General features: G+C 43.1%; 1 protein-coding gene across 13 annotated transcripts in view; it reads left to right on the top strand.

Annotated features, from left to right (window-relative positions):
* Window positions 1–16,601: 16,601 nt before the first annotated feature.
* VWA3B (von Willebrand factor A domain containing 3B) overlaps window positions 16,602–21,203 on the top strand; it is a 187,002-nt gene continuing 182,400 nt past the window's right edge. For 12 of the 13 annotated variants that reach the window (XR_009600184.1, XR_009600183.1, XR_003588752.2 and 9 more), the window contains exon 1: window positions 16,602–16,781. The gene's annotated coding sequence lies outside the window, so the exon portion shown is untranslated. The remainder of the gene's footprint in view (window positions 16,782–21,203) is intronic. The other variant, XM_027967080.3, reaches the window with a different exon arrangement.

The following is a 21,203-nucleotide window of genomic DNA, read 5'->3' as shown; positions in this document are numbered from 1 at the left end:
CTTTGTCATCCCCCTCCTCCTGCCTTCAATTTTTCCCAGTGTTAGAGTCTTTTCCAATGAGTCAGCTCTTCACATTAGGTGGCCAAAGTACTGGAGCTTGTGTATAGTGGAGAAGAATATAATGACTTCCAGTACAATGTGGAGCCACTGCATGGCTCCCCGCTAACATGCTAACAGTTTTAGCTACCATTGCTTTTGTGATATCAATAATAATGTCAACATAGTGACGAAGACAAACAATCTTAATATTACTATAAAAATAGCTTTCAATTTGTGTGTGTATATTAGTCATTCAGTTGTGTCCGACTCTTTGTGACCCCATGGACTGTAACCTGCCAGGCTCCTCTGTCCATGGAATTCTCCAGGATCAAACCCCGGGCTTCTGCGTTGCAGGCAGATGCTTTACCATCTGAGTTACTAAAGTTCTCAGGAACTCCTAGGGTTTCGTGGCTCACATTTTGAGAATTGCTCTTTTATGGAAATTATACATAAATGTCATAAAAGACCTCTCTAGGATTAACTGTTTCTCTTCAACTTGTTCAGCTATTGCTGATAATCCATACTACCTTAATAATCCATACTATTTTAATAATCCATACTACCCTGAAGCACAAGTTTGATTGGAAGAAGTGGTCATTTCTAAAGGTTTGTCCTGGTTAATCTAATTTTAGTGCATTTTCACAAAACTGGGTGATTATACATGGCTTACAGCTAGTTTTAATTTTCAGTGCCTTAAATGATAATGGCTGTAGTTTTCTTGAGTATGACAGCTTTTTGGATGGAGAGAGAGAAGCACAGAGAAGTGGGCCAGATTGCCTGAACAGGGAAATTTGGGAGCTCACTTACGTTCACTAAGATTTTAGTGATGAGAGCAAACATTAGTAAGTTCTCTTGGCCATGAAGAGTGTTCGTTTCAGTTCCCCTTTCCTTGGATTTACTCTGAACGGTACTGGATCTCAGTTTCAGGAGACTGAAACTGCCAGCTCCTTCTTGTCTTGGGAAAAAGAGGTAGGTTGTTCTGTTCTGATTTGAGCTTAGAACACATGAGCAAGTGGTTCATATCCATGTAAGAGTGAAGATAATATCATCAAGAATAATGCGGACAAAATTACTGAGGAGCTGAAAATTGCTGAGTACAAAGGAGTGCCATCTTGACTATACCTACTTTGAGCAGTAGAACATCTAAGAAGACACATTCGGAACTTCCCTATACGAGAAAATTCATCAAATTCTTATCAAAATTGAGAACATTCTTTCTTTAGCTGCAAAAGTGAGGAGATATAATTAACCTACTAAAGGAACTTGAACTGGTAGTTAGATCTGCTTGGGGGGTTTCTTAGGCTATTCCTCCTCCTTCAGTCATTATTTGATTTTCTTTGGTTTCATCTGGTGGATCCACCAGGCTTGGTACCACATGCTGGTAGGCAGCAGACAATGGATGTCTTGAGGCCCTTAGTGAGATAATATGTGTGCTGAGAATAGGGGATGAGGGGACCCATCTAAAAGCATGCACCACAAAATTTTCTCTCAGAGAGTATTTATTGGAATAATTATCACCAATGGCCAAGATATCAGTTAAGATTTTTCCAACCAAGACAAGAAATTTTATAAAGGATAATGATGCTTTGGAATAGTTTTGATGATGTGGGACTTGAAGATAGGTTCACTGAAAAACACCAACGTGAAACTTGCCATGGTGTCCAAAATACTGTAAAAGGGCAATACTAACATAACACTTACTGTCTGTCATAATGTCTATAATGATTATAGACATTGCTAACTACTATAGTAGGTGATATGGAAAGCAAACCAACCAAATACAGTCACTAACTTTCAGAACATCGGTGCCTATGTAGAGAAGTCCAAAGACAGACTCTTTAAAAAAACCCTAAAGTATAGCTGAACCACAATGCTGTGTTAGTTTCAGGTGTATAGCAAAGTGATTCAGTCACATATATATTATGTTATGTATTTATATCTATTCTTTTCCAGCTTCCTTTTCTTGATAGGTTATTAGAAGATATTGAATATAGCACCCTGTGCTATATAATATGATAGGGACAAAACAAAGGGACAAAATAAATGGCTAATTAGTTGATAACTAGAAAAATATGAGACACTCTTGTAAGTTAATGATTACTCAAGAAAGCAGGTTTGCTCAATCACAAAACCAAGCAGCTTGCTTAGCAACAAAATCATGTGACAGAAGCATGGGACATGCCCCCAAACAATAAAACAATGGTGGCCCGAGACGCACATCACGTCCAGTGAGCTCAGTAAGTTAATGATCCCTGGGACATTCTCTCTGCACACAGAAAAAACCATAGTTTGTAGACCTAGCTTGACCATGCAGGGATAAACAAACTCCCCTGCTCAACCTGGAGGAAGAATTGATGATAAAAACATGACGTCTACTCAAGAAAGACAATGAAGTTCTTCTCCTCCTCCCCACTTTTTCCTTTGATTATGAAACTGTAGCCCAGTAAGTTCTTGGGGCACAGCATTTCTCGCCCACGTGTAAGCCTCACAAGCATTCTATTCTAAGAAATCACTTCTTATCTATCACCTTGCTCTCCTGGAATTCTTCTCTGCAATGAGACATATAGGACTATGGTACTAGAGCTCTTCAGACACCCCCTTGAAATGACATCAATCGATTTCAAGTAGGTCCTTGTTGTTTACCTATTTTATATATATTAATATTAGTGTGTATCTGTTAATACCAAACTCCTAATTTATCCTTCATCCCCTTTTCCCAACTTCCCTCTTTGGTAACCATAAGTTTGTTTTCTGTCAAAGACAGACTCTTAAATATTTATGTACTTATCTAGTTGCAGTATGTGGGATCTAATTCCCTGATCAGGGATGGAAATCAGCCCCCCTACAATGGAAATGCAAAGTCTTAGCCTCTGGGCCACCAGGGACATTCCAAAGACAGACTCTTAACAGCCAGAGTTTCTTGAGGAACATGTGGACTCACTTGAAAGAAAAGAAAACAGCCACTATTGCCTTACAATACAAATTAATCCACTCCAGTATTCTTGCCTGGGAAATCCCATGGACAGAGGAGCCTGGCGGGCTACAGTCCATGGGGTCTCGAAGAGTCAGACATAGCTTAGCGACTAAACAGCAACAAAAATCCTCTGGCTTATAGCACACATACAATTGTGAAACCAAAAGAAATTTATAAAATAAACATGAAAAAGTGACCAAACCCAGTACAATTCAAGTTGATATCTCTTAGGATATGGTGCTTTTGGATGTGAGGTTACAGCTTGCCTGTTCCTGGTACAGTGTTCACTACTAGATTCAACATGATTATTCTCTTTCCCCATCACTGATCTCTATCAAGCCACAGTGAAAGTTACTTGCATAGAGGTAGCTTTAACAATCATCTGGCCTTTACTGGGCAGAATGCATCATTTCATAATCATGCTATTCTCCCAGTTCTTGTCTTATTATTTGAGGCATTTATTGCTACAGCAACACACCAACAAGCACAGGTAAACATGGTCACTTCAAATCCCACTGATTGGCAGGACATCATTCAAAGATGTACGAATTCATCAAGAAATAGCTATATATTTTTACAGATGAATAATGGAAATGAAAACAACATTAATAAAAGTCCACAGAACATACACAGACATCCAAAAAGAAATTTCAGGAATATAGGGTTGGGAGTCCAGTTTGAGAAACATTGTTCTTGGCTATTCTCTGATGTATTTAAAAAACTAACTGGTTTCTTTCATGTTTAGACATGGCTAAGGGCTGTGTTCAAAAGGGAAAGATGAGGCGGCTGGGGAGACGACGCTAGCAATCAGTTCATTTCAGACTACAGGGCGCAGCATGAGTGTCAAGTGGCCTGAAAGGCCCAGGAGCAGAGCAATGAGAAGGAGCTTCATGGGAGGGGCAGCTGAATGGAGCGTTAGGCGAACAGTACAGAACAGAAGCCAATCCTGCAATGGCATGTGTCCCAAAGAGTGGTCCATGAAAGGGGGCTCAGGGCATCCCAGGACTAACAGAGAAACATCACACACAGGAAGATCTGGTACGGCCATCAAAGCAATGATGCTACCAAGGGCTACTCTCCATTTGGATCATTGAGGTCAACATATTTTACCCAGTTAATTAAATCCATGACTTTCCTTCACCCCTTCTCTCTACCCAGTGAATCACCAAGTGTGTAGTAAGCAGAATTAACTGACAGGTTGCTTTGGCAGCTGTAGCCCATAGAGCACATTAGATCATATTAGATTTAATATTCTACCCACAGCAATCAGGTTCCTGGGAAGAGTAGTCATGACCGTGCTTCAGGAATGCACAATGCTCTTATGAGTTACTCTGTAGTAAGTGAGTTGGGAAAAGTCCTTGGTATATTGGTTTTGATCCCAGGCGTTGCCAATGACATTAATGTAAGGACTTGATTAATGTTTCTAAAGATTACTTTAAGCTAATATGATTAAATTCTTTAAATTTCAAACTTTCATTTCTGAATAAGTTATACATTTATACAGTATAACATTCAGAATATATATTTTTTATTTTTTATTTTTAAAATTTTAATTTATTTATTTTAATTGGAGGCTAATTACTTTATAATATTGTATTGGTTTTGCCAGACATCAACATGAATCCGCCACAGGTGTACACATGTTCCCCATTTTGAACCCGCCTCCCACCTCCCTCCCTGTACCATCTCTCTGGGTCATCCCAGTGCACCAGCCCCAGGCATCCTGTATCCTGCATCAAACCTGGACTGGCAATTAATTTCTTGGAATATATGAAACAATATTTAGTGAAAATCTTCTTTCCACTGGTGTCCCTAACCTCTCATTTCCCCTTCCTGGAGGCAACCAATATTGCAGTCTTGGTCTCCGTCCAGAGATAATTTGTGTACAGATAAGCCATCATATATATTATTATTTTAAAGATTTAAAATTTTTTAAGTCCTATTGAATTTGATACACAATTGCTTCTGTTTTATGTTTTGTTTTTTGGCCTTGAGGCACGTGGGATCTTAGCCCCCCAACCAGGGATTGAATCTGTACCCCCTGCATTGGAAGGTAAAGTCTTAACCACTGCACCACCAGTGGGGAAGTTCCCAAATACATATTTTTAAAGAAAATAATTTATAACATCATATTTTCATATTGTAGATAACATCAGGAATGTATTTCCTTTCAATTAAGGGGGAAATGGTTATTAGCTTTTCAAATTCTAAAGTAATACAGATTTATTATAGAAAATCTAGAAACTATAAAAAGGGAAAAAAATGAAAATTGCCCCTCACCATACCGTTTGGAGATAACTTCTGCTGATCCAAAATGTACAAGTACTTCCTTGTACTTTCAGGTGATGTACACAATTTTACATTGAGACCTTTTTGTTTTCACTTACAATAGTGTTTCAACCTTTCCAAGTCATTAAATATGCCTTCTACACACTGTTTTAAGTGGCTTGTTTGTGTATACTATAATTTATTTACCAAGACCTCTTGTTTGAAAATCAAGTTGAAAAAAAAAAAAGAATGAAAAAAAAAAAGAAAATCAAGTTGATTATAATTTTGCACCATTATAAACCTTCACTTGATATATATTTCGTCTTTATTGATCAGTTGGTTATTTAGGCACAAGTTCCCTTAAGGAAAACTGTGCTTATCTTGATTAGTTATCTGCCCACAGCACAGTGACTGGCTGCATGAATTTAACTATTAAAAGTCCAAATTGGCAACAAAAATGCAATTTGAAGTGAAATTAAACCTCGAAAGAGATTCATCTAAGTGAAATGAAACATCAGAAAAGATTAGTTTTCTGATGTCTCATGTAAGTTGCTCTTTTGAAAACTGGAAGGCATTCTTTCATCTATAACTACAAATTCTGTTAAAGACACACCAAGGGTTTGTTTATTTTCTTGCATAAAAAGAAGAATTGTGGGGGTTTACATCAGGGGGCACCTTCCAGGACTGCTGCTGCCGGTGCCCTCATCCCTAGGGTTGGCCACTGCTGACCCACGCCTCCACGGGAGACCCTCTGGCACTAGCAGGCCAACCTTCCCCCGACCACAGAGGCATAAGGCTGGGAGGTACAGGAAAATCTTTAGTTGCTGAATCTGACTTCACTGAAGAAGTCAAAATGGTTCAGTGCATTTTCAACCCTCCAGGGCATTTGCAAACACTAGCGAAAGAAGGCCACAGTACAATACACAAAAGACAATGGACCCAACTCCCGGGCTATAGGGCTGCCAGACCCAGTTCCTGGGCTACCTGATCCCAGCCTATGACTGATTTTGAAACAATGCAACAGAAAGAATATAAGATCCTTACACTCCTCGTCACTTACTCCTGACTGGGAGCCCTCATCTTATATGATACCCCAGATTCCTTATGGAAAAGGGACACAGGCCTTGAGACATAAGCTTATTGTGTTCTCCCCCTCTGCTGGCTTTCTATTTCCTCCAAAAAAAGAACTGTGGAACTTCCTGGTGGTCAAGTGGCTAAGACGTCGCGCTCTGGTTGGAGGGGGCCTCGGTTTGATCTCTTCCACCTACCAATGCAAGAGACACTGGTTCAACCCCTGGATTGGGAAGATCCTCTGGAGTAGGAAATAGCAACCCACTCCAGTATTCTTGCCTGGAAAATTCCATGGACAGAGAAGCCTGGCAGGATACAGTCCATGGGGTCACAGAGAGTCAGACATGAGTTAGCAACTAACCAATGACAGCTAACTGGTGTCAGAAAACATTACACAATACACTCTTCGCAAGTGACTATAAGACAATGCCATTTCACATTTTACAAAAAGCTACTTTCTCAAAACAATACCCTGTTCCTCAGGAAAGCTCTTGTTTTAAAAGATGATGGTTAGTAGACAATGATGGTCTTGTTTACTTTTCTTCCAAGTCAGACAACAGACTCTTTTCAGTTGTTCAGTCTGCAAAGAAACCTTCCCCATCCCTCATTATGAGCTTCCACACTGGGAAGAAAAATGGGATGCTTCCAGGACAAAGGACAGACAAGGAAAGGAGGAGGACAGATAGAAGAGGGTGTCATGGAAGTTCCACTGGTTACTCAGCCAAAGGTTAACATCGGAAGTTAAAAAGAATGTCCAGAGACTGCCCACCCCTGTACTGACAAAGCCCTTCCCTGACCATAAAAATCGTCCACGAAGACCAGGAACACTGAGTGCCCAGTGATACAACAGTGTCAAAGACGAAGGCACTGGGGCACCCGAGGCCAAGGTTCTCTCAAGGGAAATACGCACAGCTGGGCCCAGGTCTAGGTTTACCTTTGAGCATGTGAAAAGAAATCCCCTGCAAATCTTTGAAAATATTTACAGAGGGAGAAGGGAAACAATCACAGCCTTTTTTTCTTCTTTCTTCTCTGGCAACTAGATGTTTGACCATTCTGAGCAGAAGGAAGCTCTTTCTTGGGTCTGTCTTTCTCTGAAGATATTAAAAAAAAAATCTCCACTTCTTAACTTTTTACTGATGAACCCTAGGATACTGCTAGAGAAAGCTTCAGTAACCCCAGAATGACACTTTTAACCTGAACTTGGCCCATGGTTACCCCAAATGTGATCTGACTTTACAATAGATCCAACACAACAGAGAAATTACCGTTCTGCCTCTGTCAGTAAAAGTTCATACAGTCAGCTCTATCAATTTTGAAATATATGCCACCATTCATTAAGTTTTATTTTTAAATAATTATGTAGACTCACAGGTAGTTGTAAGAATAGTGCTGAGAATTCCCTGTAGCCTTTGCCTTGCCTTCCAGTGTGGTGATCTTACATAACTGTATGGAAGCCAGGAAATTGACTTTGACGTTGGTGCTATTCTTACCATTCTTTTTGACATCTGACAGCATAAGAACCAAAGGTCCTTAAACCTAAGAAAATGAATGAATTCCATCTCCTAATAAGATCTGCTACTACTAGGTTCAAGGTCTCCACACTTCACCCTGCTCAGGCTTCTTTGACTTTGTAATAACCAACCGTTCTTTGGGCAGAGAAATGCGGTTCACATAATTCCTCATCTTGAATACACAGAGCAGACCTCCCTTGTTCCTTGCTCTCTGTGGCCTAAAGATAGTTTTCCATCATTCTACCAGAAAGAGAAGCTGCCATCTTTGGGGGAGAGTGGTCTTTTTTGGTGCTGTACTTGAACATGTCTCTGTGTGTGTGCACACTCAGTTGCTCAATCATGTTCAACTATTTGCAACCCCATGGAATGTAGCCCGGTAGGCTTCTCTGTCCATGGAATTCTCTAGGCAAGAGTACTGGAGTGGGTTGCCATTTCCTACTCCAGGGGATTTCCTCAACCCAAGGATAGAACCAGCATCTCTTGTATCTCCTGCACTGGTAGTTAGATTTTTTACTACTGTGCCACCTGGGAAGCCCGTATTTGAATGGTCTTTTGCTTTTTAACTTTTTTTGGGAAATAATTATAGATTCACAGAAAGTTCCAAAAAAGTACCGAGAAGTCCTTAGTACCTTTCACCCAGTTTCTCCCAGTGCTTACTATAAAGTTCATTTGTTAGGTTACAACATTTGGAAAAGATAATTTCTGCATTTTTTAAACTAGGAAATATTGAAACTTTTCTTTAAGTCCTTTCATCCAGTGAAAGAAAATCTACTATACCTGAGACTCTCCTTTTCAAGAGATTGGGGCTAATTGTTAACCAGTTCATTGAAAAATCTTGGAACTATAAAACAATGATACACAAATCTTAGATACCTCATTTGCTTGTTTTTTTTGGCCGAATTATGCAGCATGTGGCATCTTAGTTCTCCGACCAGGGATCAAACCCATGCCGCCTGCATTGGGGAAGTCCCCTGAGATACCTCATTTTTAATTTGGCTCATGTAAAGATATAACATCAATCTTTTGGTATAGGGTTGTAGAAAAAAAATTTGTACCTCAATGGAAAATGATGTGTTGTCTGTAGCGTAACCTCCTGCTTTATCAGATAGATAGTGTGAGTAACTGACAGACATGCAAATTCTGTTGTTTGGTAAAGGTGAGCTTCCTCTCCCCTGTGGAAACACCAGTCTGTGTCTATTTGCATAGTCAATTCAAAATTACTCCATATAATTTTTAAAAACTTTACTATGAAGCACTTATCTGCCTGGTTCTTCCCTTTGATACATTAATAGAGTCTTAATGTGTGTTCATTTTATACCTGTATGAAAGTCATGATTTTATCTTTTTTTAGGTCAAGGCTATTTCCTTTGACTATTTCTCCACTGTTGAGAGCTGCTTCTCACCTTTTTATTTTTCTTCAAAAATCACACTCATAAAATGTCACAGGCAACAACAATTTAGTTTCACTCTCTGTAATGTGGAAATAGAGCTTAAAGATCAGCAAGCTGAATACTTCTAGATTTGCATAACTGTTGTCCCTTCCCCTTGTTATGTGCCCCCAGTTTTACCCACTTCTAATTCCATAGTAATGTTATTTAGTGAGTCACCTTTATCTAGGACTTCCAAAGCATTCATCCAAAATGTCACAGAAATTAGAATTCTTTTTGAGACAGGCTGGGACCTGGGACCCTTTGCTGCAGTGCTTGTACCTGGACAAATATCTCTTTCAGCAGTAGATTCAAACTATCAGGGACTTTAAAACAACTGCAGGCATGAGCAGTTGGTGCAAATTATGTGCAAGATACAAAAAGTCAACAAACTAACTGCAGCTTCTGAGGAGCTGGAAGCAAAAGCAGAGTCCCCCTGCCCAGGATCTGCACACAGAACTACCAAGGGGACGCACAGACCACGTAAGCCACCCCTCCGGTCGATCCACAGATCCGCTCCCACCCTTCCACGCTCAGAGCATTTAAGGAACCAGCTCACTACCCCCACCCCACCCCTGGAGGAGCTAGTAAGGACACATGTTATTTGTTTTCTCGCCTTCCTGTTGCACGAGTCCCAAGAGAGCCTTGTCTGACTACCTCGTCCGGCCTCTCAATTTCTGTTGATTAAAGAGTTCAAAGCTTCCCAGGTGGTGCTAGTGGTAAAGAGCCTGCCTGCCAATGCAGGTAGACATAACAGACGGGAGTTAGACCCCTGGGTCGGGAAGATGTGCTGGAGGAGAGTGTGCCAATCCACTGCAGTATTCTTGCCTGGAGAATCCCAGATTTCTTCAACGAATGGGCCTCAAGCATGGCTGCTTGCTTCCCCTCTTGCACACTGAACCAACATCTTGGCTACATCCAAGGGAGACCTGGCCACAGTGAGAGGGATTCTGAGCTTCTCGGGGAGTCTGGTGTCCAGTGCAGCCCCTGCAGAGTTGGCTTCACTGGGCCCCCACTGCTGGCGTTCATCCATTTGGCTATCTTCACCCTATTTGTCAGGCTGGGGGCTTCCTTTAGTCTATTTTCATTCCATCCTCTGATTCAAAGCCAGGTTCCTTCCATGTCTATGTTGGCTCAGCTTGACAGACACCCACAGGAAACCAAGACTGGCCAGACCCTTCCCCAGATTTTTTTCTTTTTTAAATATTTATTTACTTGGCTATGCCAGTTCTTAGTTGCAGGGCTTGGGATTTTTGATCTTCATTGTGGCATGTAGGATCTTTGGCTGTGGCATGTGGGATCTAGTTCCTTGACCAGAGATTGAATCTGGACCCCTTGCTTTGGGAGCTTAACCAGTGGAGCACCAGGAGAGTTCCCCAAATGTCTCTATCACCTCCCTGCATCCCCTTTCCTGCAGGTGCTAATTTCCTTCCACTTGTATTTCTCTGTGCTTTGCGCCCTGGGTCAGTACATTCAGGGTTCTCTGTATCGAATACAAGCTTATGCATTATTCACAATTTGCTCTCTCCTCCTCTGCAGCCACACTCATTGCTCTGGGCCCAGAAAGAAGGCTCCTGCCTCCGCCTCTTCCCTGTGAAACTCTGTTTCTTGAAAGGCACTGAGCTGCCATTAAAGGCCCATTCATGCGTACACGTGTTCATTTGACTCTAGGAATTCAAGTTCAGATACACAATGTTATTTGATGTATGGTATTTGAGAAGGGTATTTTGATTTCTTTCACATTTGTACATTAAAACATTCCAGGAGGTATGAAGGCATGAATGTTTTATGACCCCTGAGAAAAGTGATCAAAGAGTATAGTTAACCTGACTAAGGTCACACAGCTAGGGGGTGTGTTTAATCAGTGCATGGGCCCCTAGACCCATTACCTCTGATTCCTATACCTTCAAAACTTCCTTTTGGTACTTGCATTGGTAGGTGGGTTGTTTACCACTAGCACCACTTGGGAAGCCCAAACCACAGTGTATTTGCCTGCAACTCTTTCTGTTATTCTCCAAGAGCCCAGGCCTTGGTTTATATGGCAGACAGAAATCCCTACTGCCCACTGGTTAGCCTGAGCTCCCCATAGTTCCTCTTCTCCTACTAATGAGGTGGGGCCATGTGACTTGCTCTGGCCAATGGGCTGTGAGTGGATGCAAACATGACTACATCAGTGTAACTGTGTGTGTGCATGTACATAAAATGTTTGCATTTGTTTTGCAACTTGTTTAAAAGATAACTCAGTAACATACCTTGGAAACTGTTCTGCATTATTACAAATAAACTTTGTAATGCTATCATATTACCATGAGAATATACCATAATTTCTGCATTGTGTGAACGCTAAGTCGCTTCAATCGTGTCTAATTCTTTGCAACCTGCCAGGCTCCTCTCTCCATGGAATTCTCCAGGGAAGAATACTGAAGTGGGTTGCCATTTCCTGCTCCAGGATATCTTCCTGACCCAGGGATCGAATCTGTGTCTCTTGCATCTTCTGCCCTGGCAGACAGGTTCTTTACCACTAGCAACACCTGGGAAGCCCGTCATAATTTCTACTACTCCTTCACTGATGGACACTTAGATTTCTATTATTTTGCTACGATAAAAACACTTTCATATATTCTCAAGGACATCAAAAAGTGGAATGGCTAGGTAGAAAGGTATATATGTTTACAATTCAAAAAATGATTTAAAAATATTCTATTAAATTCAATTTGCTGCTATTTTACCTGGGAATTTTACAATTAGATTCACCAATGGGAATGCTCCAAGTGGTCTAATGTTATCCTCTTCCTCTCTTTCGTCTCTTCCCTTCACTCCTCGGGAAGTGTGAGTGCTGGCCTTATTGGATCAGATTTCAGGATGCATCAGGTGTGTTTCTTCCTCTGGCACTTAGCTTTTTCACAAAAGGGACAAGAGGGCAGCCAAACCAGAACTTACATCTTCTGGTGGGCAAACACTCTTCTCTCTTCCTCCCACATTAGCAGTGTCACACATTTGCCCCTCCAGGCTTGGCAAGGATCTGGCAGAGAGAGACCTGAGCTTTGAAGGAGAGACCCTAGACTTGTGCCTGAGTCCTGTGCCCTGTAGTTCCCCCTGTCTTAGGTTCATGCGGTGTAGTGCAGTGTTTAGTTGCTAAATCGTGTCCACCTCTTGCAACCCCATGGACCGTGGCCTGCCAGGTTCCTCTGTTTGTGGGATTTCCCAGGCAAGAATACTGGAGCAGGTTGCCATTTCCTTCTCCAGAGTATCTTCCTGATCCAAGGATCAAACCCACCTCCCCTGCTTGGCAGGCAGATTCTTTACTACTAAGCCACTCCCTAAAATGAGGAAATGTCTTATTTCCCATTGCCATTGTTCACTGTGTCTACTCCAGTCCTTAGGAACCACGAGAAGAGTATGTCCCAGCCAAGGCAATATTCAGACCCATTCCTGAAGATTTTTGCATATGATCAAAGTCTCATTCCAGGGGTGTTGGTTTTGCCAGCTTTGGTATAAGTATCTATTCTGAAGAGTGATTTAAAATGTTCAGGTATTTGGGACTTCTTGTTTAGATAAAATATTTATCTAAGTCTTAATTCAGCAATTGGGATATGACTGTAGACTCAAAGGCATCTAGTTTATTGAAAGGCAACACTGCATTGCAAAGGGGTTGATTAACAGGAAGCGTGGGAAGGAGGGGTGATTAGAAAATGGATGTATTTTATTCCATTTAAAACTGAAATGTGTTCTGTTAAAAGCCCATTCAAGTCCAGTGAGGTTTTCACTGTGGCACTAATATCCAGTTCTAAATGAACACTGTACAACCAAGACGACAGAACATTTCTTATGGAGAAAACTGAAGCCAATAACTGATCATCAGAGCACATAATTAAGAGGGTGGGGTGTGGAAGCAGGTTGCCTGGGTTCAAATTCTTGGGCCACCATTTACTTGCTGAGTAATTTTGGAGAAGCTGCTTGGGCTTATGTCTCAGTTTACTTGTCTGTCATGGTATCTTCCTTCTGGAGCTTTTGTAAGTATTGGATGAAGTGACATATTAATAGTGCTTAGAACATTGCTTGGATTTCAAGAAATTCTAGCTATTATTTTTAAATGCTGATTAACACTGAACATTGTTGTTAAATTGCTAAGTTGTGTCTGACTTTTTGTGACCCCATGGACTCCAGTATGCCAGGCTTCCCTTTCTACACTACCTCCCAGAGTTTGCTCAGGCTCATGTCCATTGAGTCAGTGATGCCATCCAACCATCTCATCATCCTCTGTCGTCCCCTTCTCCTCCCGCCTTTGATATTTCCCAGCATCAGGGTCTTTTCCAATGAGTCGGTGCTTCATATCAGGTGGCCAAAGTATTGGAGCTTCAGCTTCAGCATCAGTCCTTCCAATGAATATTCAGGGTTGATTTCCTTTAGGATTGACTGGTTTGATCTCCTCGCAGTCCCAGGGACTAAGAGTCTTCTCCAACACCACAGTTCAAAAGCAGCAATTCTCTGGCGCTCAGCCTAGCAATTGTCAAAGGGCAGAACAGTTATGCTTAAAATCTCCGTTCCTCATGAAAGATGTTAGACTGAGGGCTGCAGACCTGCATTCACTCCCCACACAAAGAACAGTGAACTGAAGAACATCACGCCACGTGCAAATGTCTCTTTGGATGTTGCCTGCCCTGACATCTCAGGCAGCCCATGGCAGCCAAACTCCCTAGACCAACAGCACCATCCAAGGTTCAAGAGCAACTGCTGCCTGATTCAGGTGCTTCACTCCCCATTGCCTCCTTCCTCTTCAGGAGTGCTTTTGTGTTAATTCTCTCTCAGACTCATCCTCACATATATACACAATTCCCTTGGATTAACATTTTACTTTTTCTCTGGTTCCAGGTTTTGTGGTGGGCTCAGGAAAATTGCTTTTCTTCCTCTTGTTTCGTTTATCACCCTCCCTGCCCCTCACCTACCAAGATTCTAATCATGATCATAAGCCCAGTAGTGCCAGTGATAGTCTTAAGAAAAAAAAAAAAACACATTCAACTTGAAAAGTAAACAGCACAGAGGTCAAATAACAATGTAAAGGGTTGTCATACTTGGACATGGTGCCAAGAGTGTGGTACTAACAACTGGTGCTCTAAATCTGGACAGGTGGAAAGAAATGATTGGGGCTGGAGTGTCCTGAGGGCCGAGTAGAGACAGGGGCTTGAGCTGGCCCTGTAGGTCCTGGGGGCTGTGGCTCCCAAGTGGTAGTAATTCAGGTGAAGCAGGTGTTGGAGTAGGGCCATCTGTGGTCAGAGGCAGGGACCACATTTGTCTTTCTGCTGGAGAGTTTGAGTTGTGGGCAAAGAGGCTGAAAGTATATGGTCCTGGAATGGTAAACTCAGGTTAAACTTTACTTCCCAGGTGGCGCAGTGGTAAAGAATCCACCTGCCAACACAGGAGGTGTAAAAGAGGAGGGTTATATTGCTGGGTGGTGAAGATCCCTTGGAGTAGAAAATGGCAACACACTCCTGTATTTTCACCTGGAAATTTCACAAGCTACAACCCATGAACTCCAAAGAATTGGACACGACTGAGCACACACACACACACACACACACACACACACACACACACACAGAGGTATTACTTTAAGGATGGGAGTGAAATGATAGATGTCAATTACTAAGGTTGAAGGTAGGATACAAAATATGTATAAAATTCAAAACAAACGTGTAAAGGTTCAGTCCAGTGGCATATTGCAACTGTGCTAAAGGCTTTTGTTTTGTTTTAGTTTTTATTTATTTGGCTGCAGAGGTCTTAGTTGAGGCATGCAGGATCTTTAGTTTTGATATGTGGGATCTAGTTTCCCGAGAGATGGAACTGTGCCCCCTGCATTGGAAGCGCAGAGTCTTAATCCTAGTAGTGCCAGTGATAGGCTTAAGAGAAAAGAAAAACCATTCAACTTGAAAAGTAAATAGTACAAAGGTCAAATAACTTCTCTGGAGCACCAGAGAAGTTCTGCTAAAGATATTCTTACTCCACACCACTCAGCAAACAAAAATGAGTTGAACTCCCCCAAGGCTGGCTGAACTGAAGTCCCTATTAGCAATGCAGTATTTCAAAATGATTTCAACTTCTGCTCACTTTTCTGTCTACAATTTAAATAATTAATAATGCTTCCTAAGAATGCATGCTTACAGGCATATAGACATAATTGACAAAAGCATAGAGTCACCTGCAGTGACTTGCATGTTAAGAGGCGAGTGTCACCGGGAAGGGAGAGAACATGGGATGAAGGTGGGGACAGGAGTGCCCGGCGTGACAGCATGAGGCAGTGGGTTTGGTAGAGTGGATGCTGTATGCTCTGTCTCACCCAGAGCGACCTAGGAATACAAGCCTGGCAGGGTGTGGGCAGCAGGGTTTAACGTGGCATAGGCAAACATAGGCATGGCCACTGTGCTACTTGCCTTCTGAATCTTCAGTACTGCTGAGTTTTTGTTTGTTTTTTGGGGGTGCAAATGGCAGGTGTCATTTGCTGGGACAGTAGTATACAATCTAATAATTTTGTGTAATGATTTATGATCTGAGAGCAAACCTTTCAGTACTTTTATAGTTATAAAGGCATTCAAAGAATATAGGAAAAATAAGCCTCTGTAGATGAGGTAGGCTTTTCTGTTGGGGACAGAATTATTCAGTTATAATATTAACTATGTTTTATTATATCTCTGAGCCAAAAACTTACAAAAAAAAAAAAAACCAGCCAAAAATAATCTGGTCACTTCTTGAATTTTAAAATCTAAGACACATTTTAATATCTCAACACAGTAAAACAATACTTGCCTGTGGGATCTTATTAAGGATTTAAAGATGCTTTTCATAAACAATTTTATTTCCGAGTGACTGAAAAAAGAATCACGTCTTGCGCTCTTTGCTTACTCATTGTTACAAACAAAAATAAGGGTTAAAAATAAAGCCAAATGAATAAATTTATATTAAAAAAATAAAGCCAAATGGAAAAAGTAATACCTACAGGAATACTCACATCCAATAGAAAGGAGGAATTTTGGTAACTGCAGCCCGCCCCCGCCCCTCTCCAAAATTACAAACTTGCAAGACTACAGTTCACAGTTCTCCCAGTCCATCTGTCTCAGCTGAACCCCCACATCCAGCCGCGGGCCGCGCCCAAGCACCAACTCCCAGCGCCTCCTCGGAGTCCCGCCCCTTCGCCCCTGGCTCCGCCTCCGCGGAGGCACGTGCTCCGTGGGCGGGGCCGGACCCGGGAGCTGCGCCGTGATTGGAGGTGTCCGGGCGACCGCCGCGACGCTGTGGCCCTCAGGTCGCCCTCGGGTCACAGAGAAACAGAACGGCTGGAATCCTTTCGCGCCAAGCTCGGACACTTCGCCCGCTGGAGTCGCTCTTTATCAACCGAGATGCGTACCTCGCTCGTCCTCCCGGGCCGGAAGGCCCCCCAAGCAGGGGAGGCTGGCTGCTGACAGGAACTGCGTGGTCTTTCACCTGACAGGTTGCCTCGTAAGTGCGGATTGCTATCCCCTCACGTCAGAACCCCTGAGGCGCCCAGGTTGCCAACAAGCTGCTGATGGAAGCCTTGGAATCCCACAGTTTACGAGCTGGACTGGCCCCCGCTTAGAGGAAAGCTCGGCAACTTACCCTGAGTCACTTAACTAATTCATACCAGGGTCAGCCAGAAACGCGTCCCGACCCCGCCTACCTTAGAGCGCTTGCACCTCCCCTCATTCCGAGGGGAAAGCTCGCCTCTGTGGTGGAGACCCAGCCTAGAAAAGTTTTGTCTGTACTCTAGGCCGACACTGATAAGGTGAAGCAGGTAGAAGTGTGCCAAATATTTAGACTGAATTAAATTATAATTAAGTCATGCATTGTGGTGGTGGTGGCCCCCTCAGCCCCAGCCCGAGGTGTGAAGGGCCCTTCCCTCCCTGGCGCCGGCCGGCTCCCCCACAACTCTCTGGGCTCAGCCCCGCATATCCCACCGGACCGGCCTACTCCCGCCTCCCACACTGCACAAATGGACTGGGAGCCCCGTTTTGGTGCAGGGGGTAGCTCCAGGGCCACTTCGTTGGTCATGGGCTGGCTGGTGGGGTCGGGGCCGGCTGGGCCCTTGGCGCTGGCCAACTTAGACTGTGATCCCGGTTGATGAGGCACGTCCACCGTGTCCACGTGGCCACCGTGGTCTCTGCCGCCTGCAAACCTCCCTCAGCCAAGGGCTGGAGGGCGAAATTGCAGGAGCGGCCTGGTATTGGTTTGGACCGGCTGCTTTCTGGAGTGTACCTTTCTGCTAGAAGAGCAGTGGAAGCAAGGCAGGCACCCACTATACCACCAGCTCAGCCACTGATGGGCACCACTGTGGGACCAGGGCTTCCCAGGTGACTCAGCTAGTAAAGAATCTGCCTGCCAAAGTAGGAGATGTGGGTTCCATCCCTGGGTCGGGAAGATCCCCTGGAGAAGGAAATGGCTACCCACTCCAGTATTCTTGTCTGGAGAATCCCATGTACCGAGGAGCCTGGCAGGCTACACTGTCCATAGGGTTGCACAGTCAGACACAATGGAATAACATTGCCACTCAACCTCTAACCATACAGGACTGCTCTCTTAAGGCATGAGGCCTTCTGCAGGACTCAGGTCAGGGCGGCCATGGGACACCTCTTGCTGCCTGGTACCCAAAGACCCAGCAGCTCCAGGGCGGCTGTACCCGGAGCCCCTAGTTACCTTGCTTGGGGACTTTGGACTGTGCCAGTTTAGACAACTTTCTATATTTTTCCCAAACTTCTGCCTGCCTGCAGCTGCCTTCAGCTCACACTTTCACTTCTTTTTTTTTTTTTCTTTTTTCCATTTATACTTCCTCTTTCTATGTAGGAAAGGAAAACCTTTTTCTATTTCCCAAAACTTTGGCTCTTGGATAGCTTTTAAACTTAGGGAAGTTCTCAACTGGAATTTGTTATTTCTAATTTCTGGATTCCTCTGTATTGTAATAACCTCAGATAAAGAAACTCAGTTACAATACTAATCATAATAACATAATCAGAGCTGGAAAATGTCTGTTTAAAGAGACGGCTATTTCCCGCACTGTGAATCTTTGCCTTGTTTGGAACAATCAGGATTCCCAGTAATTCTGAGTGATCAATTTAATTCAACTCAACACCTGTAAATGGAGAAGGCAATGGCATCCCACTCCAGTACTCTTGCCTGGAAAATCCCATGGGTGGAGGAGCCTGGTAGGCTGCAGTCCATGGGGTTGCTAAGAGTCGGACATGACTGAGCGACTTCCCTTTCCCTTTTCACTTTCATGCATTGGAGAAGGAAATGGCAACCCACTCCAGTGTTCTTGCCTGGAGAATCCCAGGGACAGGGGAGCCTGGGGGGCTGCGGTCTATGGGATCGCACAGAGTCAGACACGACTGAAGCAACTTAGCAGCAGCAACACCTGTACAAAGTACCTGCTGTATATAAGGCACTGTGCTGAGGACATTCATGTGGTTTCTCCCAGTGGTAATCGAATCTATTTTCAATCTAGGGAGGACGGACTTGAAGTGGCCAAGGCCATATGGGTGGAATATCCAAGCAAAAACTGGGGCTTTCAAAAAAAAAAAAAAAAAACTGGGGCTTTCGCAGGGGGAGGCTGCAGGAGTTTGATGAGGCCTCTGGAGAGGCTTAATGGAGGAGATGGTATTGGAAATGGGCCTTCAAGGCTGAGATTCCAAGCAGGAGAATGACCTGAGACCAGCTTAGAGGTAGGAAAACAGGTCGGCTGTGTGGAAGGATTGCTTTGTCAGTTCACTTGGCAACTTTGCTCTGGAAGCTTTCTTGCTTCTCCAGGATATCTCTTAACCCATTTGAGAAGAATGATCTCTTCTGTTGGAGGTGCCCTTTCTCTCTTTCCTTCCTTGTTTTCTCTGGATAAGTTCAGCTCAATACAGGTATTCTCACACTAAAAAGCCAGAAAAGTCAAGATGTGAATTAGGAGGACTCCTATAGGTTCTCTGATCCGACAGAGCCTATTAGACTTAAAAAAAATTATTTAAAAAGATCATTTGAGGGACTTCCCTGGTAGTCCAGTGGCTGGGACTCTGTGCTCCCATTGCAGGGGCCTGGATTCTATCTTTGGTCAGGGAACTAGATCCCATATGTTGCAACTAGGCATGTGGCAACTAAGACCCAGTGCAGTCAAATAAATAAATAATATTTTTAAGATAAATAAAAATCTTTCAAATGCAAAAGGGACTGGGGCATACACCTTAGCTGAAGGATTCAGTTGCCTTTTGTTTGGAATTGAGAATATGTCCGTTTGGCTTAAACGCAAAAGCTATGGCTCTTCTAAAATCTTCTTTAAGCTTCCAAAATCCAGTTTAGTAGCCTCAGTGAAGAAGTTTGTGTAGCTGTGCTCCTTTTTTAACCTCAGGCATGTAGCTCCCTTTAGGAAGAAGATTACAGGAGGTGGATGAGTGTGTTCAGGAAAGAGAGAGAGTAACTGGAAATGATGAAATAGTGAAAAATATTCTGAGCTTCCTTTTTCTAGTTTCTGTAGGAACCATTGACTAAATTTAAAAGTCCTTCAGCTGGCAGTCTTTGTTGGATAGATCTCAAAAAGAAAGCAGAAGCACATTAGTCTGCCCTTCTTGCTGTCTTCATGTTCTGTGCTTCTAAAGGAGGAGGAGGAAGATTCCAAACTCCATAGCTCTGGGAACTTTGGGACTTCCAAAAGGAGGTTTGGATAAAAGTGGATATATGAAACAAGGCACAATTACTAAAGGGTAATAACGTTTTTTAAAGCTTAAAAGTCCATTTATTAGCTTACAAATAGTATGAAGAGTAATGACTTCTAAGGAATTTATTTGTACGTAGTTCTTTCTGATATATCAAGTTCTCATCCACATTTGTTCCTTGCGGTAGCCCTGGGAGTTAGGATGTGTTACCAGTGCAGAGAGGAGGAATCACTTGCTTAAAATAGCAGAATGGACCTACATGGAGTTTTCATCCTTTATCTTCCAACTCCTACATGATGCTCTCCAAATATTGTTGTAACATTCTCATCAAACTGAGCCTTTGTAGAAAGAAGATCTTCACCAAAAATGTGAATTTGTTTGAAATTTGGAATTCAACATGTAGAGACAATACAAATTCACATAAACCTTAAAATGGAAATCATTATCTTTATTTGTTATTTACCTAGTTAGTTAGTTTTCAGCTGTGCTGGGTCTTCGTTGCTGCTCATAGGCTTTCTCTAGTTGTGACAAGTGGGGGCTACTCTCTAATTGCAGTGTGTGGGTTTCTAATTGCAGTGACTTCTCTTGTTGCAGAGCACCAGCTCCAGAGCTCAGGCTCAGTTACAGCTCACGGGCTTAGTTGCCCTGCAGCATGTGGAATCTTCCTCGACTAGGGATGGAACCCATGACCCCTGCATAGGCAGGCGGATTCTTAACCACTGGACAACCAGAGAAGTCCAGAAATCATTATCTTTGAAAATTTGAAAACAAGTCAAAAAGCTTATTGAGCCTGTGCTATTGCTGCTGCTGCTAAATCGCTTCAGTTGTGTCCGACTCCGTGCGACCGCATAGATGGCAGCCCATGAGGCTCCCCCATCCCTGGGATTCTCCAGGCAAGAACACTGGAGTGGGTGTTTCCTTCTCCAATACATGAAAGTGAAAAGTGAAAGTGAAGTCGCTCAGTCGTGTCACTTCCAACTCTTTGCGACCCCATGGACTGTAGCCCGCCAGGCTTCTCTGTCCATGGGGATTCTCCAAGTAAGAATACTGGAGTGGGTTGCCATGCCCTCCTCCAGGGGATCTTCCTGACTAAGGAATCGAAGCTGTGTCTCTGATTCTTTACCACTAGTGCCACCTGGAAAACCCTTATTGAGCCTGAGGTCTGAGAATAAAGGTCAGTGCTCCGTCTTCAGTGAGGACCCAGGAGCCCTCCTGG

This window comes from Ovis aries, chromosome 3, assembly GCF_016772045.2.
Source record: "Ovis aries strain OAR_USU_Benz2616 breed Rambouillet chromosome 3, ARS-UI_Ramb_v3.0, whole genome shotgun sequence".
Classification (NCBI taxonomy): Eukaryota; Metazoa; Chordata; class Mammalia; order Artiodactyla; family Bovidae; genus Ovis; species Ovis aries.
Note: the sequence above shows the minus strand (reverse complement) of the source record. Positions and strands in the feature narration are given on the sequence as shown.